Source organism: Balaenoptera physalus, assembly GCF_965194825.1.
Source record: "Balaenoptera physalus genome assembly, chromosome: 2".
Lineage (NCBI taxonomy): Eukaryota > Metazoa > Chordata > Mammalia > Artiodactyla > Balaenopteridae > Balaenoptera > Balaenoptera physalus.
The window spans coordinates 92,605,554-92,623,708 of NC_138883.1; the positions used below are offsets into that span (position 1 = coordinate 92,605,554).

The window sequence follows — 18,155 nt, forward strand, 5'->3', positions numbered from 1 at the left end:
GAAAAAAAAAAACGTTAAAATGCTTCTTCCCCAACTGCACTCTAGGTCTCCCTAGACACAACCCAAGGTCTTAGACATCTTTGTTCTCACATTTCTCACAACCCCATCTTTCAGTCTTACCCATAGAGACTTTCTTTTTCCTCTCTCTTCCCTTCTTTCTGGGTCAGCTTTTAATTGGGTAGACACTGCCTCTCAGACTTTAAAGTACACCTGGGATCTTGTTTAACAGATTCTGACACGTAGCTCAGAAGCGGTCCAAGAATCTGCATTTCTAACAAGGGTCTACGTGATGTACATGTGTGCCACGCTCTGAGAAGCAAGGATGTAAACTCAGCCTCTCTGCTTCTTTAATTTCTCGCCCTCCTTAAAGTTAATAGGTAATAAATGCTGGTTGAATAGACTAAATGATCCTTTCTGATTCTTAGTTTTATCATCTGTAATAGAGATGACAATGACGGCTACTTTTCCAAGGTCAGGTTGAAAATTAAATTTAATAGTAATATATGGAAGACCTAGCACAGTGCCTGACACACAGTAGATGCTAAATAAATATTAGTTTAGTTCATTCCATCTTCCTAGGTTCTCTGTGGAGCTCTAGGCAGGCAACTTTTGTAAGTGCAAGGGGTAAACAAGCATTAATAATTGATATCAACAGGTATCCACAAACCAGACATTTCCCCATTAATAAATGCACTAGTTATTGAAATAGAAGTGAACTATACAATTAATTGCTGTGAAAAAGTGCAATCATACCGACTTAGAAACTATACGAATTGCAGGGTGACATCCTTTTGAGTCCAGGCCATCTAAAGTAAGATCAAGATTTCAGAGAAACCCAACGGCAAAGGCCTCACCAGTCTTTATTCCCCATCAAAGATTATGCTATCAAAGACTAAAGTAAGAAAAGTCAGATATCACCCCACAGCTCCTAGCCTCTGCCTGAAGGTGGGTTCTTCAATCATCAGAATGAGTCTGAGCCCGGCTGACTTGGCTCTCTCTGTGGTGGGTGGAAAGATGACAGATGGGTGCCTGGCTCTCTAGTGGGGGGGGAGGGAGTCCTGCAGGCCTGAAGAACTTGCTTTCCAAAGGAAGAGGCATTCTGACCCGTTTTATGCTTCCTCAAGGCAGAAAACCTCAAGACCCTGGCGACACCCGATCATGAGTCTAATTTCATCAGAGACACTGAGGATCAAGATTCTTATATTATCTAATAGAACACAGAGAGTCAAGCTAGCATGACTTCCAAACAAAGAGGGACTTTTAACAAGAAAGTCACAGACATTACACATTCTCATTCCTTATTGCACTCTGCCGTCCATCTTCTGGGAAAGAGGCGTACAGATCATGGAGCAACTTGCTTAGAACAATAGACAATTGTCACAGTTTATTAATTCCATCTGCTTCTGACGGGAAGGAAAAATGGTTACATGGTGAAGTCAGAGGCTCTCAGGCACAGATGGGGATTTTCCTAAGGGTCTCCCACAAGAACTGATGTATAACTGGAAGCATGATGTAAGGAAGAGATCTCGAGACATTCTTGGCCTCTGGGTTATCAAGGTCTCAGTCCCACCACTGTTTCTGTGATCTGAGCCCACTCTTTTATTTTAAAAGATATTTTTTCCAGTGGAGAGCTGGGCTTGGAGCTGCAGTATTAATATGGATAGTGAGAAAGTGAAGAAAAGCAGGGAGGGACTTTGGAGTGAGATTATATTACCTGCTGTAGAGTGGAGGATCTCTACCTGATTTGTCCTACCCGTATCCAGCTACTTTTTTTTATTTTTATTTTTATTTATTTATTTATTTTATTTATTTATGGCTGTGTTGGGTCTTCGCTTCCGTACGAGGGCTTTCTCCAGTTGCGGCAAGCGGGGGCCACTCTTCATCGCGGTGCGCGGGCCTCTCACCGTCGCGGCCTCTCTTGTTGCGGAGCACAGGCTCCAGACGCGCAGGCTCAGTAGTTGTGGCTCACGGGCCTAGTTGCTCCGCGGCACGTGGGATCTTCCCAGACCAGGGCTCGAACCCGTGTCCCCTGCATTGGCAGGCGGATTCTCAACCACTGCGCCACCAGGGAAGCCCCTCCAGCTACTTCTAAACCAGAGAGAAGAGCAGTGCCTAAATATTCTTAGGTTTCTTGATAATTCCTAAATTACTCCGTTTTTTATTATTTTAAAAATTCATATAATTTGAGAGTATCATTTAGACCACCTTACCCTTAATTGGATCATCCCAGGAAGTAGGCCTGATAGGGAGCCAGGATTCCTGACTCTTCAACTAAGTGCTTGTGTGATCTTGGGTAAATAGTTTAAACTTTCTAGGTTATTCATAAGAGATTAGTGTCTATCGGTGTTTTCCAATGTGCATTGTGTAGAATAAGTGTTAGGCAAAAATAGGATTCATTGATCAAATAAATAGGGATAATGCTGAGTTAGGGTTAGTTTTCTTTGTTGTCAGACTTCTCAGTGTCCTTAATATGCTAATATACACTGGGACTCTCCAAAACCAGGCTAGAATATACTGTTTCCAGAAAAACTTTGATCACAGAGCCCCTCTCCTTCAACCCTACCCCCACTTTAGTAACGTTTCCTGGGACTTGTATGAGATTGAACACATTTTAAGAAACAATGGTCCAAATAATATCCAAATATTAGCTAATAGTTAGTTTGAAACCCTTTTGAAAGGATATTGGATTCTACTTATCAAGTTGCCAACCTGGAGAACATTGTCAGAAACTTCCTGTAGGCATTAAAAATTCCATTTCTCTCAGGCTTTTCATTGACATAATATGAATTTGATGTCGATCATAAAAGCACGAATGAGTCCAATACCTTCATGGACTGCATCTGAAACGAATTATTCAGACCTTTGGGACTGCTCTATTAATTCATTGAGCAGGGGAATGTTTATGTGACTTAAACATTAGCTCCAAATCTACTCAGTCTGATGTTTTAGGCTGTTTTAAGAACACATCGGATTGATTTTATGGCCAAACAGATTGCTCAACAACTCCTTTTGAAAATGGTCCAGGAAAAAATAGACTTCATACTGTTTGATTCAAGGGACGTATACAGAATATGCTAAAGTTCATTATAAACCACCACTTTGGTGGATTACAGAGGTGTAGAAGCGTCCACCAAGGGTAAATTCTGGTGAAAGAAATTATGAGTTATCAATGATCTTTAGAACTTGGGTATTTGTCCTCCGAGGGGATATCATTGTCTGTGCAGAAAGAAGTCCTAATCACAAACAGGTTATTACAGTAGTCTAAGCAGTGCTGATGAACCATTTATTCATTTTATTTCTTGGGTAATTGGTTCCATCTATTAGCAGTCAGCCACATATTTAAAAGACTTTTCTCCATAAAAATCTTTCCTCTTGGGTGTGATGGTCAGCTAAGCCAGTAAGCATAGTGGATTTTGCCAACATCTTAGATCTGTGATTTCAGACACACCAGAGATTGGCCATAAATACCTCCCCAAACAAGATCTACCCAGTGACTCCTACTATTTTCTGACAAAAATAATCCCAGGATGGTGTACATTTTGCAATTAGTTTTCTTTTATTGTACAGCACAGATTTATATCATTTACTTTGCTGTGCTCATGATATCCTTAGAACATTGTAAGTATCAGTTTAATATGCCATTTCAGAAGGACTAGAGTAGCTGAATCTATTTTACAGTTTGCAATAAAAGAGGTCCTTTCTGAGATGAGAGCACAATACTGATTTTTATGTGCCTTTCATATTTCAAACTTGGATTTAGTTGAACTACAAAATATTTACATTTTTCACAACCAGCAAGTTCCCGTTTTGACAGGCTGATTGTAAAGAGACCCCCAACTCTTTTTCAGTTTTCAAAAATGTCCAAATTCCTGACTTTTCTCTTACCACCACCACTGCCATCTAATCTTCATTTTGGAAAAACAATGTGATCCATTTAGAAACTGAGGCTAAAATATGCTAATATGCTAACATGTTATCATGGTGGAAGAGTGATTTAATTCATATCATTCCTGAAGGGATAACAAAAATCTGTTCTAATTTGAATCTTGGACCAGAGGGGCTGAAAATGATGTACCTAGAATAGTGAATCATATTACTGTTATATCTCCTGATTTTGATAATTATACTGAAAATAAATTAGTGAATATCTTTGTTCTTGGAAAAAATTGTTTTAAAAATCTGTCCTAAACTGACAAAAAGCACCACTTTGTAGTTCTCTGTTGCTGGAATTATACCACATTCATTTGAAAGGTGTGTGATTCATGCAAAACACACTTTATGGACTCAAATACCTATCACCTGAGACCATCCTCAGTAATTGTAAAACACAGTCAAACGGAGAAAGAGAGGATGGCTTTATTGTCTACAAGATCGGAGCAAGGGAAAAAAATTTTATTTCCTCCCTTGAAAGTTAAATTTTCATTTCAATGAATTTAACAGACTATAAGAATTTTTTGTTTTAAATTAAAAAAATAATTTTGGAAGATTTCAAACCCAGGAAATAATACAACAGTATCTGTGCATGAATTATGAAGAGTAAACTTATGTTAACATTTTTCTATATTTCTTCAGATATGCCTTTTTAAAAGAACTACTATGTTATAGTACACTCAAGTGTTCTCCCATTTGTCCCCCTTCTTCCCTCTACAACAGCAATCTCTATCTTGAATTCAATGTGCATCACTGCAATGCCTCTTTTGACACTTGACACATGTATGTATCCATGTCCCCAAACAAAATCTACTTTTGTTTTCTTACTTACCTAAATGTTGTATTAGTCTACATCTTTTTTCAAACAAATTTATTGAGATATAATTCACATAACACACAATTCATCCATTTAATGCAAGGGTCCCCCACCCTCGGGCCACGGACTGGTACCGGTTCATGGCCTGTTAGGAAATGGGCTGTGCAGCAGGAGGTGAGCGGCAGGTGAGTGAGTGAAGCTTCATCTGTATTTACAGCCGCTCCCCATCACTTGCATTACCGCCTGATCTCCGATCAGCGGCGGCATTAGATTCTCATAGGAGCATGAACCCTACTGTGAACTATGCGTGTGAAGGATCTAGGCTGCGCACTCCTTATGAGAATCTAATGCCTGATGATCTGAGGTGGAGCTGAGGCAGTGATGCTAGCGCTGGGGAGCGGCTGCAAATGCAGATTATCATTAGCAGAGAGGTTTGACTGCACAGAGGCCATAATAAATCAATTGCTTGCAGACTCATATGGTCATTTTGTGTCGGTATATGCACGGACAGAGTGGCTGCCATGACTGGACAGCTTTCTGGTTTCACTACTGAGGTCAAAGAGGTCACTTCTGAATGTGAGTCTACGCCCTGTGTCATCAATAGAGAAATGCTGGCTAGCTGAAAACTGTCACCTGAACTTAACAACGTTTTGCAGGATGTGATTAAAATTATCAATCACATTAAAGTACATGCCCTTAACTCACGTCTGTTTGTGCAGCTCTGTGAGCTGATGGACACAGAGCACACGTCTTCTCTTATACACAGAAGTGAGATGGCTTTCTAAAGGTAGATCACTGGCCAGGGTTTTTGAGTTGTGAGAGCCACTCCAGAGATTTCTTTTAGAAAAACAGTCACCACTGGCAGCACATTTCAGTGACACAGAATGGATCTCAAAACCTGCTTACTTGTGTGACATATTCAACCTGCTCAATGAACTCAATCTGTCACTTCAGGGGAGAACAACACTGTGTTCAAGTCAGCAGATAAAGTGGCCGCATTCAAAGCCAAACTGAAATTACAGGGGTAACGAGTGAACATTGGGATTTTTGACATGTTTCAAACATTAGCAGAGATTTTGAAAGAGACTGAGCCAGGGCCTTCTTTCTCCCAGCTGGTGCATGATCACCTATCTCAGCTTTCAAAAGAGTTTGAGCATTACTTCCCAACCACAAAAGGCCCCTGAACTGGGAAGGAATGGATCTGCAACCCATTTGTGAATAAGCCAGGTGAATTGATTTTGTCCTTGCTAGAAGAGGATCAACTGCTTGAGATCGCAAATGACGGTGGCCTTAAAAGTATGTCTGAGACAACTTCAAATCTCTCTATGTCTGGATGAAAGTCAAGGCAGAATATCCTGAGATTGCCACAAAAGCACTGAAAGCCTGCTTCCATTTCCAACATCCTATCTTTGTGAAGCAGGGTTTTCTGCAGTGACAGCAACCAAAACGAGATTACAGAATAGAAGTTTGCACCAGGGACATAAGCAACACACTTCGGGTGTCACTGTTTCCCATCACCCCCAGATGGGACCATCCAGTTGCAGGAAAGCAAACTCAGGGCTCCCACTGATTTTGCATTATGGTGAGTTGTATAATTATTTCATTATATATTACAATGTAAAAATACAGAAATAAAGGGCACAATAAATACAATTCGCTTGAATCATCCCCAAACCATCCCCCCCACCCCGTCCGTGGAAAAATTGTCTTCCACGAAGATGGTCCCTGGTGCCAAGGAGGTTGGGGACTGCTGATTTAAAGTGTACAACTTAATGGTTTTTATTATATTCATAGATATTTGCAACCATCATCACAGTGAGTTTTATAACATTTTAATCACCTCAGAAAGAAATCCTGTATCTTTAGCTATCATCCCCCATTCTTCCGTCAATCCTCCCCCAACCCCTGTTGTAATCAGCCACTAATCTACTTTCTGTCTCTGTAGATTGCCTATTCTAGACATTTTATATTAATGGAACCATATCATATGTGGTCTTTTGTGAATGGCTACTTTCACTGAGCATAATGTTTTCAAGGTTTGTCCATGTTGTAATATTCCATTATATGGACATACAACAATTTGTTTATCTGTTCATCAGTTGACAGACATATGGGTTGTTTCGACCTTTTGGCTATTGTGAACAATGCTGCTATAAACATTCGTGTACATGTTGTTGTGTGGACAGATGTTTTCATTTCTCTTGAGTAAATTCCCAGGACACAGCGTTGGTTTTTGATACACATAGATTGAATTCATTGTAACTGCCGTATGGTACTGCATTGTGTTAATAAGCCTCGTTTTATTTCTCTCTCCTGCTAATGGACAAGTTGGTGGTTTGTTTTTTTTGTCTTCTGTTCACAGTGCTGCAGTGATGTCCTTATATGTACCTCCGTATGTGTAAACAGGGACTTTCCAAAGGATGACCTTCACAAACGGAGGGTGAGCACATCTGGAACTTTCTACTTTTTGCCAGACTTCTTGCCAACATTGCTGCAAACATGTTCACATTTAGCATCAAGGTATAAACATTCTTATTTCTCTACATTTTCCCAAAACTCAGTGTTATCTGACAACTGTTTTTTTGCCAGTGTGATGGCTCTGACTTGGTGTTTCAGTAGTTCACGTCTATATTCATTTCTCTGTGTAATAGTGAAGTTGAGCAGATTCTCATCTTTATTGATCATTTTCATTTCCTCTGCAGTTAATTTCTTTCTTAATTTTTGTCTGTTTTCCATTGAGTTATATAGTTTTTCTCTTATTAATTTGTAAGATACCTTTTAGATATTCATTTTATGTCTATTAAAAAGAGATTGCAAAGATGCAAGGTCGTCTTCTGGTCTAAAGTGTTTTCCCCAAATTCAAAAAAATTAAAAATTTTTTCCAGCTTTATTGAGATATATTTGACATATAACGTTGTATAAGTTTAAGGTGTACAATATGATGATTTGATACACTAATACATCGCAAAATAATTACCACAACAGGGTTAGTTAGTTAATACATCAATCACCTCACATAATTTTCTTTTTCTTTTTTTTCCACACTATTTTAAATATTTATTTATTTATTTATTTTTGGCTGTGTTGGGTCTTCGTCTCTGTGCGAGGGCTTTCTCTAGTTGCGGCAAGCGGGGGCCACTCTTCATTGCGGTGCGCGGGCCTCTCATTATCGCGGCCTCTCTTATTGCAGAGCACAGGCTCCAGACGCGCAGGCTCAGTAGTTGTGGCTCACGGGCCTAGTTGCTCTGCGGCATGTGGGATCTTCCCAGACCAGGGCTCGAACCCATGTCCCTTGCATTGGCAGGAAGATTCTCAATCACTGCGCCACCAGGGAAGCCCTGTAGGCTCATTTTTAGTAAACACTTCTCCCCAGCTCTTAACCCATCCCAGGGCTGTGAGAACTGAGAGGGTTTGCATTTGCTTCTGCCAAGTACCTCACCAGTTTTGAGGCCATAATTGGTTCACTTTTTGGTGTGGGAGTTCCTAAATATAGGCTAGTGTGAATTTGGATGCCTGCACTGCACAAGGTGCAGATAGGGTGACCAGCTGTCCTGGTTTGCCTAAGCCTGAGGGGGTTCCCAGGATCCAGGACTCTCAGATTTAAAACCAGGACAGTCTTGGGAAAACTCTGACCACTGATCACCTTAAGTACAGGCCTACTTTCAACTACTTTCACTCAGGGAAGAATTGTTTTCCCACCCAAATCTCAGGCAGAGATGGACAAGTTTCTGTATCAGGTCCCTGACAAGGATAATACTTTCAAGTCCACCTTGCCAATGAGGCTGCCACCCTTGGGAGCTCCTCGCTTTATTCCAGAATCTTGGTTCCTACTCCCCTCTCACTTGGTTCAAAGGTCCTGCCTCCGGTACCTGCACAGAGTATTAGGATGCCCCTATGCCAACCCCACTCTGATACTCCTGATCTATTAGCTCATGTGCTTTCAACTTGTTTTATTTCCACCTTTGTCTCAGGCAACTGGGTGTTCCTCTTCTTGCTTGTGAGTTCATTGTGCATTTAAACATTTTATTTTATTTTTGCAGCATTTTCTAAGTCTTTATAGCTAGAGGATGGTCATGTTATCTCATCTGCCATCTTGCCAAGAGCAGAGCTCTTCCCATAACAAATTTTTACCAGCCTGCCTGGCCCTGCAGCAACATAGCCTATAAAATCCATAAAATACAGCAAGTTTTAAATGATTCCAGTTGATAGAACACATGGGTTTGCCAAACAACAGACACTGGATAACTTTTGTGTATTAGTGAGGGTTCACCAGAGAAGCAGAACCAACAGGACATACAGAGATATATTCAAGAGGAGATTTACTATAGGAATTGGCTCACACAATTATGGAGGCCAGTAAGTCCCACGATCTGATGTCTGTGAGCTGGAGATCCAGGAAAGCCCATGGTGTAATTCAGTCCAAGTCCAAAGGCCTGAGAATCAGGGACCAATGGTGTAAGTGCTGGTTAGAGCCCAAAGACCCAAGAACCTGTCTGAGCAGGAGAAGATAGATAGCCTAGCTCAAGCAAAGAGAGCAAATTTACCCTTTCTCTGCCTTTTTGTTCTATTCAGGCCCTCAAGAGATTGGATGCTGCCTGTTCACATTGGTGAGGGCAATCTGTTAATCTCCTCAGTCTACCAAGTCGAATGCTAATCTCTTCTGGAAACACCCTCACAGACACACCCAGAAATAATGTTTTACCAGTTATCTGGGCATCCCTTAGCCCAGTCAAGTTGACACAAAAAATTAACCATCACAATGTGATTCACTATTTCTATAAATTATTTCTAACACTATGCTGTGCAGTAGAAAATATAATTATTGTTTAGTGAAACAGACACAAGAGATTCTTCTTTATGGCGTCTGTAGAAAAAAAAAAAGTCCCAACACTTTGACATGGGGTAGATAATCTATGGGATTTGTTTTTTAAAAACACTGATATTGATCAGCTCTCCAGCACCAAATCTATTTTGTCTCCATCTCTGTGAGAATTGGCTGTGGCAGTGCCAATGCTGTGCCCCACCCTGAATTGTTGGTTCAGGAAAAGGTGACCCCCTAGAAGAAAAGGTGGATGTGAAATCTGTGGACCTTAATGGTGTAGAAAAGCCCCTCTGCTGGGCCAGATCCACACATCCTAGGTGAGATTAAGTTGGAGGCTCCCATCCACACAGTAACCAGCGTTATTCAGTGAAAAAAGGAGCATATTACTTTTCTAGAAATTTTGTAGAAAGGAAAAACAAAATCTTGCAAATAAGATAATCTCACTAAAATAATGTCTCTGAAACCCCAAGCTTTCAACGTAAAAAAAATTAGCCTAGAGAAGTAAATACTACGTATATATTTTTGTTCTAGTCTTAATGATCCTACATATTCTTATACCTTGAACTTTTGAGAACTAGCACCAGAAAATGTGAATAAGTAAGCACTTCTTACTTTTATCCCTACTGCTGGCAGAGGGGACTTTACTCCTGAAAGATTTCATTGAATACTGGATAAATGGCATTCAGGAGGTTATTTGCCTTTTGAAACTGGGCCAGGTATGTTGGTTTCATACCCAACAACCATTTATTCTTCTTTGCTCACAAATTCCTGATTTCATTGGGTTTTCTGCCTTTTCCCCATTTGGCTCTGGTGTAAATCCTAATTCATCTTAGTCAGTCACCGGAGTTCCAATTTTATAGCCTGTAATTGGGTATGGGGGTGGGCATGAGAGCCAATGAGAATTAAGAGGAGATCTGGTGGGCATTTTCTAGCAAAGAAATTCTTCTTTAAAAAAGACAAATGATAAGCAATTTGTCTCTTATTTGATTGCACATCTACATTTGCCAATGATGTTTGCAGTTTGGGAAATCATCTCACGAGTTTGAGGGGAGCTTGATAAGAACAAGGCCAACATGCTGAGGTTGGCATAGTGGAATGAAGAATAAACCAAGGTCCTGGTGTCCTTGAGCTGTGTTATTGAGCCACGCTAGAGCCAACCTATGCTAGGAAATATTGTTACATAAGTTGTAATTGCCCTTACTGTTTACGCCAGGTGAGGTAGGATTTTCTGTTATTTACAGCCCAAGTCATCCTACTTGATACAATAGCAATCTTTAAGGGTCTTGGCTTAAAACCACTCAACTGGCCCTTGTAAGATTTGGAGGCCAGGGGCAGAAAGGATTTGAGAAATTCAACTTCCCAGACAGCCTAGTGGGAGGAGGGATGATAAATGTGAAACGAGGAGGCCGTGGGGTGTGACATCAAGACTATTTCTAGAAATCTATCTAAGGTGCAAAATCTCCATTACCCATTTCAAGAGAACCTTCTAACGCTGCTGGAGGTGCCTACCGGCTGATGATTCCAGGTTCAGGCTACCGTGGTTTAATTAGCAATGGGGCTCTTGCCTGCATCAAAAGTACAAAATTCACTGTTTTTTCTTTTCTCCTGAGGTACAAACACTGTCCAAGATGCCTGACACTGCAGGGAGGAAGGAGGGATGAGGAAAACCTGTTTATTTAGCACCCACTCTGCAGCAGTATTGGAGTCTCAGAGGTTGAGCTGCTTGTTTTGCAATTTAAAAAGGGTGAGAGACTTCTACAACTTTTCCTGAGTGAATATACAACAGTTCCAAGCAGCTGGTAACTGCCAAAGAACAAAAGAACCTGATCTTTTGTTTTGTTTTGTTTGCTTGTTTTTTATTTTATCTTAACATTGGAAACAGCTGGTGGCCAAGGAAGGCTCTGAGGTTTCCAACTGCAAGGCTGTGCTGGACACACCGAGGCAGGTCTTGGGGCTGCCATGAATTCCAGTGCAGGAGGGGAGATGTCTACACAAGACAGACAGAAGGACTTGCTCCAGAATTTCCTTCCTAGGAAGGCCATGCTCTGCAAGGTCCTGCCAAAATAGGAAAATGCCCAGAGCAACAGATGCCCATCCTTCCGCCCTGCTCCCCACTCCATCCAACCACGGAAGGCTGATGGCAAGTTGGATTCCTGATGTGCACTGTTACCACCACTCTACTGCATCTAGCTTTACAGAGACATGAAGACATGTCTTAATTTTTTGGTGAGGGGAGGGGTAGTAGGGAAGAAATATTCTAGTGCCTAGCAATATGTTTCAGACTGTGCCCAGGAATTATTAAAGGAGACTCAGAAAATGCAGTGCTCTCTTCCTAGCACTGCTGTCTCTCACTTTCCTCTGGTGTTCACATCTGCAGCTAGGCTGCCGAGTCTCCAAGACTCCCTAGGTCCCTGCGCTAGAGCAAGGCAGGTGAGAGCAAGGCTAGCTTCTCACCTGTTATGATTTTCCTCTGTCAATAATTGAGATGGATTCTGATGGGGAGGAAAGTGTAAAAAAGGGTCTTGCACTCTTCCTCTGTTTCCTGCTTTCCTTTGTGTCTGCATTAATCAACTGCCTGATGCTTTAGTCACAGCTTGCTGGAGTCCAGAGAAATACTTGGGATTTAGAAATCAAACAAAAAGATAATCACCCAGAAATCAGATTTAAATCTGCAGTGACTAATGTTGCTTTGTTAGGGAAATAAAAGTGGTAAGAAGCTTTTTCTTCTAAGGCTACTGAACAGTTGTAGCTGGCACAAACAGGTTTGGGGCTGTTTGCATTGAGTGATGTGAAACCCACCTTGCATGTGGAAACAGGCTGTATTTACTTTGATTTTAAAGTTCTTGCAGTCGCTCAGAAAATGGGGGAACAACTCCTTGCTCTGATTTAGAAGAACTGATGCTTTCCCTATTAATTGTCAAGGCTCAAAATAATACAAACTTGCTTTTGGTTGGATCCCAAATGCCACCCTCACATCAGGAAAATGAGAAGACAAATATGCCATGGGAGCCCAGTGTAGGCAAAAATTACAATGCGTGTCACACTGTCATTTTACAAAGTGACTTTTTAAAATAGCAAATAAATAAATAAAGCCAGAAAAACCCCACAGAGACATGTTAATGCCTCAACCTGGAACAATAAAGCTCTGTTAAAAACACTTCCCATTAGCCACCATCTGCTGTCAGCAGTTGGGGGTAATCTTTATGTCCTCTTGACAGCTTTGCCTCATTCCCCCTTTATGAAGCAAAAACTCTACGGTGGACAAAACATTCAGGGGTAAGGATCCCTCAGTTCTGCAGCTTTTCAGAGCTCCGAGCTTGGTGGCCAAGAGTCAATAGTCTGTTCACGGTGCTCAGGGGTGCATATTGAATTGGAAAAAATTTGCTAACTGTATTTCCTTCCCCACACATACTGCTCTGTTCCTGTCAGCATTTTCTGCGCAAATCAGAGGTAAGGTGGGCTCCCTGTCCTTGACATATTTGGGGATTTAGGAAAATAAGAAAATGGCTTTCTCGCTCGGCTCTGATAAATGAGGGAAGCTGTGTGCCGCAGCAAGATTCTCTTGATCAGAATCCCCCCAGTGCACCTGCATTTTCCCCCCATTTGAACTTATACTTTTAGACTCTTTAGTAAATATAATTCTTGTTCACACCAAAAATAAACTTATTTTCTCCTTGTAGGGCTGTAGGTTCAGAAATCTTAAAAACCATTAGCAAGATAGATGACAGAGTCCCATGCTCCCTGACAATTTGGCGGAGAACGCTTGTGCAGAAAGAGGCCCAAAGATGCTATTAATATTCTGAGTGCATTGAGACCACTGCTTTCCATTTTTCAGATATAATCTTACTGCATGTGAAGAATATGACTAGAGAAGGGAACGCAATGCAGGTAGAATGTCTGAATGACACTCGCCTGTTGTCATTTTTCCCCTGTGGGGTTTTTCCCTATCTGGCTCTCTGTGATGGCGCAGAGCCATAAAATGCACTGGATGTTCTAGAATGGTCCTTCTCCAGTTTTTGGACTACATGAACTTCCTTGGGACAAAGTTACTGCATTCTTTTGTGAACCTGCTTGTCACAGTAGAGGAAATGGACTGAGGCCATAGACACAGTCACCGGGCAGGCAGTTTCTTCAATCATCTTCAATCCCAAGGGTAGTGCCCTCTGACCCACTCCAATCATGCTTATTGAGGTCATGCCCTGCCCTTTGACTTCATTTTTGTGCCTTCAGGTAGTACACTGAGAGAGAAAATGGGATGCAGGGGAGGATATACTTTCCTTCACCGACAATTTCTCATTCTCCTTACAGCTATCCAAGGACAGTATCCCTTGCATTAATCTCAAAAGATGGTGTACTTTCCATTTAAACGAGTAATCATAGGGACAACATCACTTTGAATCCATCCTGAGCACTCATGCTCTATTGGGAAAAGTTGCTCTAGGCACAAAATGTATCTCTTCCTTTTCTTTTCTTTTCCTCTTTTTTGGGTAACAGTTTTAAAATTTATTCTTTGTTCTTCTTTTTTCAACCTTAAACTGGCCATGGATTCACCCAGACCGAAAGTGCCACACTGTATACTGGTCTGCAGTCGTGTGGAAAACTCTAGGGAACCAGCAGACGTTGTTCTTCTTAAGGGCAAGAACCACCGCTCTAGGAATTGATGTTCTCTTGAAAGATTCCAATAAAGAATATTTTGCATAGATTTATGATTCACGGGTCAAAAGTTTCCTTCATCTAGTTGTACCGTGATGGTCTTTCAGGCAACATGAGCCTAGAAAAACTTTAATAATGGGAGTTTATTGCAATCCCTGTGGTATATCACTTGCCCTCATGGAGAATAAGAATGCCCACTGTTTGGAATATTGCTCAGACTCAAAGAAGGAATTGTCTCAGTGCAAATCAGTCATCATAATTCCCAGGAGAGAGGATACGATCAGGTTAGTTTTCACCGTTATGTACCAAACACCCGACGTAATCAGAGGTTCACCTCATGGTCAGATGGTCTTCCTCGTGTCTAGACCAGTCATCATTTTCATCAACTTTATCACCATTGTCATCCCCAACACTTACACAAGCCCTGTTCTAAGCATCTGACATACATAAACTCAATTTAATTGTGTCAACAACCCCATGAAGTAAACACTACCATTATTCTCATTTTACAGATAAGGAAGTTAGGCACAGCAAGGTTAAGCTACTTGCCCAAGGTCACCCAGTAACCTTGGAGGAGCCAGAATGCTGGCGTAGGGCCCATGCTATTAATTGACAGCTCATTCAGACATGCATGCCGGCCAAGGCTTATTGGGGATCCCCGATTCAGTCAGGGAGGCTGATTAACGTGATAATGCTTCCCTGGGTCCTAGAGGCCCCTTGCTCTGCCGGTTAAATTTCTTTGATTGCTGGATCCTGGGGAAGTTCCGGGATCCTCAGGGAAGTGCTGGTGCAGCCGTTTTAGGGCTGGAGGGAGAGGCTGTTTTCCAATTGGTAAGGAAGAAGTATTTTGGTATTTTAATTATGGGCCGTCCCCAGTGGCACGTACAGCCCTCTGAACATGTATGCACACTTACAGGACTCAAATACAGCTTAGTTCTCCTTAATTGAAAGTCCCTTTTCCTCTAGCCAAAAATAAAGGCACCAGTTATACCACCTTCCCTCCAACACATACATTCATTCTCCCGTTTCAGTAACCAGTAATGAAAATTGGTACAATTTATTTCAGAATCAAGCAATTTCTACATGTGTAATTTTGGACTCTGTATCCAAAATTTGTTCATGTTAGTTCATATGAGATTAGTTCAGATAGCAAAGTTCACATGTATAACTCATTTTCTAAGATTATTATTATAAGGGAAAACTATGTTCTGAGGACCAGACGGCATCTCCTTTTGCATTTAAAAGATACAGGTCTGGTTAACAATGCAGTAGTATCTAGCTATACTCTAAGTTGAGCCCAAGTGAAATTAGGAAAGAGTCAAATATATTTAGAACTCATTTATAAAAAGACTTCATTTAATGAGATTAGCAATCCTTGAAAGAATGAAGAAGGCATATACTGGTGTAAAGCTAAAATTACCACCCAGTACTTTAAACCCTTGTGCTGACTTAAATATGTTACTGAATGCAAATAACACACCCTAAGAGAAAAACTGTTTTAGGAGTAACACCCATTGAAAACAAATTTTGATTTCAAGTCCAATGTTGTAATCATCTTTCACACACAAGGTCCATATTATACTAGTGGAGGAATTGACTTACTTCATCAAATATAAGCCAAAAACAGCCTTTCCCCTCCCCCACCAAATTCTGAGTGAGCTATTGTAACCTGGACAAGGCAAAACACCTCCTTTTTATGCCTTGTAAATTTCATTAGTAGGCAGTTCAAGAGTTAAAAAAACAATCGTCACAACCACCCAGGGCAGTCAAAGTGGTTTTCAGTTGCTTTCCCTTCACCTATCAGAAAAGATGCATTAAGGAGATTCTGTGAGGTCCTGAAGCAAGCAGGATTCTATGTTAGTTCCAAGGGTCTCATAGGCAATTCTTCTGGAATTATTTCTAATTCAGAGAAGACAACTTTAAGGAAGGAAGGAGGCAAATCTCTTGGATGTGCTATCACCTGGAGAAGCTTCAGAGCCTAACCCTCACTTTTTTTAAAAAACTAATAAACAGGCTGAATGGAATACCTTGAAATTGCCTTGGAGGATCAAACTCCAGCGTGATGAAAGTGTGAAAACTCCATTTCTCCCTTATTAAAATGGTCCCAAGCCTGGGGCATTTAATCTGGAAAGTCTGTTTTTGTTTGTCTCCAGTTCTCCATGAATAGAGGACCAGCATCTGCCGATTGTCAAAGTTGCCGGGGGGGGAGACAGGATTGAACACATCTGACGTGGCAGCTCTTCTCACATCCCAAGTCTTTACATTTTCAGTGTTGTGCCTGAATTATATGCCCAGGAGAATTTAAGTCCTCTTCTCTGATAGCCTTGTAGCTTATATCAACTCTAAGTTTTAGAAGAAATAAGGAAAACTTACAGTGTTGAAAATGGTCACTTTGTGACAACAGTATCCCTCAGTTTGATACCTACTCAAGTTGAGAGCATTCCCTTAACCTCAAACGCACCAGTCCTTCATAAACCACTTCTCCTCTAGAGGATGGAAGTACGGCCCAGCTCGATACTCTAATCCCAGTTACAAGCCAATGGGGTGGATTTACTATAATTACAGGGTTCCTGAGCTTCAGGTTAAGACTTACTTCCTTGACTTTAAAGGACAAAGGTCACTCTGGTTTGACATATTCCATCCTGGGGGACCATTTTCTTCTCTCTTTATTAGAACTGCAGTGTTTTAAATGAGGACAGCAATGAGTAATGACCAAGGATAAAGGTAGAATTGAGGTCAAAGAAAAATCTAATAACTTCTGAACCTTCTACCACCATCTTAATGCAATTTGAAATATAATTTCTATTCTAGGACAGGTGAGAAAACTCTTTGCCGTAATCCAATCAATCTTAGGGGTTTTTCTTCCCCTCACCTGCTAAAAATCACCCAGTGAAAGAATCTGAGAAGCACTTCTGGTGGGATATTTATACTGTGGTATATCTAACTTTGTCAAACTTTTGTCTATATATTTGTGTTGATTCTTGACTCTTTAAGAGGTGGCCCAAGTCAACTGATTCATTCTACAGAAGAAGAAACTGAGCTCTCTGAAAGAGGAAGTGACTTACCTAAGATTCCAGTGTGAGAGAGAGGAAAACCTGAGATTAGATGTCAACATTCTCAATACTTATTTGAGTTCATTACCACCCCATGCCCAGTGATACAATTCACCACTTAAATAAAAATCAAGTTATAGTAGCAACTTCCAATCCACTGAATGGGAAAAAGATTTGGTAGATGAATATCCATGCAAGAGGAAGGAGAAGAATCTAGGGGGGAAAATGTTCAATCTAACTTTGTTCCCCAAGCTCACAATATACTTTTCTCAAATAATTTATTTTTATATACCAGGTACAATTTTACATTCAACATGAGACGGAAGTAGGGTGCGTTTCCAATTGAAGGTTAATCCAAGGTAGGTCATGGGTAGAATTTTATTGGGAGGGGAATTGAAAACATGTGTTTGAAGTTACCTACAAGACACTCACTGCTTATTTCAGATGCCTCATGTCTCAAGTCCATTCATGATCCAGGACTCCCTAAGCCATGGACATAGCCATCACTCATCAAGAATAAACTCTGAAGCCTACTTTATTTTTCTACGGCAATTCAGTAGGTTGTCTTCCCAGTTTAAAAAATGTATAAATCAGAGCTTCTTTTAAGAACATCTATGTGCTAGGGAAATTTAATGTTTTAACTTTGAATTAAGGTAAAATCTACATGCAGAACAGTGCATATAAGTGTTTCTTTTGCTGAATCATCACAGACTGAACACATTCACATAAGCAACAGCTAGATCAAGAAACAGCACGTTACTAACATCCACTCTGGCCCCCTTTCAGTCACTAACAAACCCCCCGCAGTAATCACGCTCCTGCTTTCTAACCACACACTAGTATCTCCTGTTTTGTCCTTATAAATGGAATGGTGTAGTAT

General features: G+C 40.8%; 1 long non-coding RNA gene across 1 annotated transcript; it reads left to right on the forward strand.

Moving 5' to 3' along the window:
• The first annotated feature begins 1,067 nt into the window (after positions 1-1,067).
• Positions 1,068-16,213, forward strand: LOC309654662. The gene is made up of 2 exons (XR_014260387.1): positions 1,068-11,313; positions 11,452-16,213. It is a non-coding gene; the product is annotated as an uncharacterized lncRNA (long non-coding RNA).
• The last annotated feature ends 1,942 nt before the right edge of the window (positions 16,214-18,155 follow it).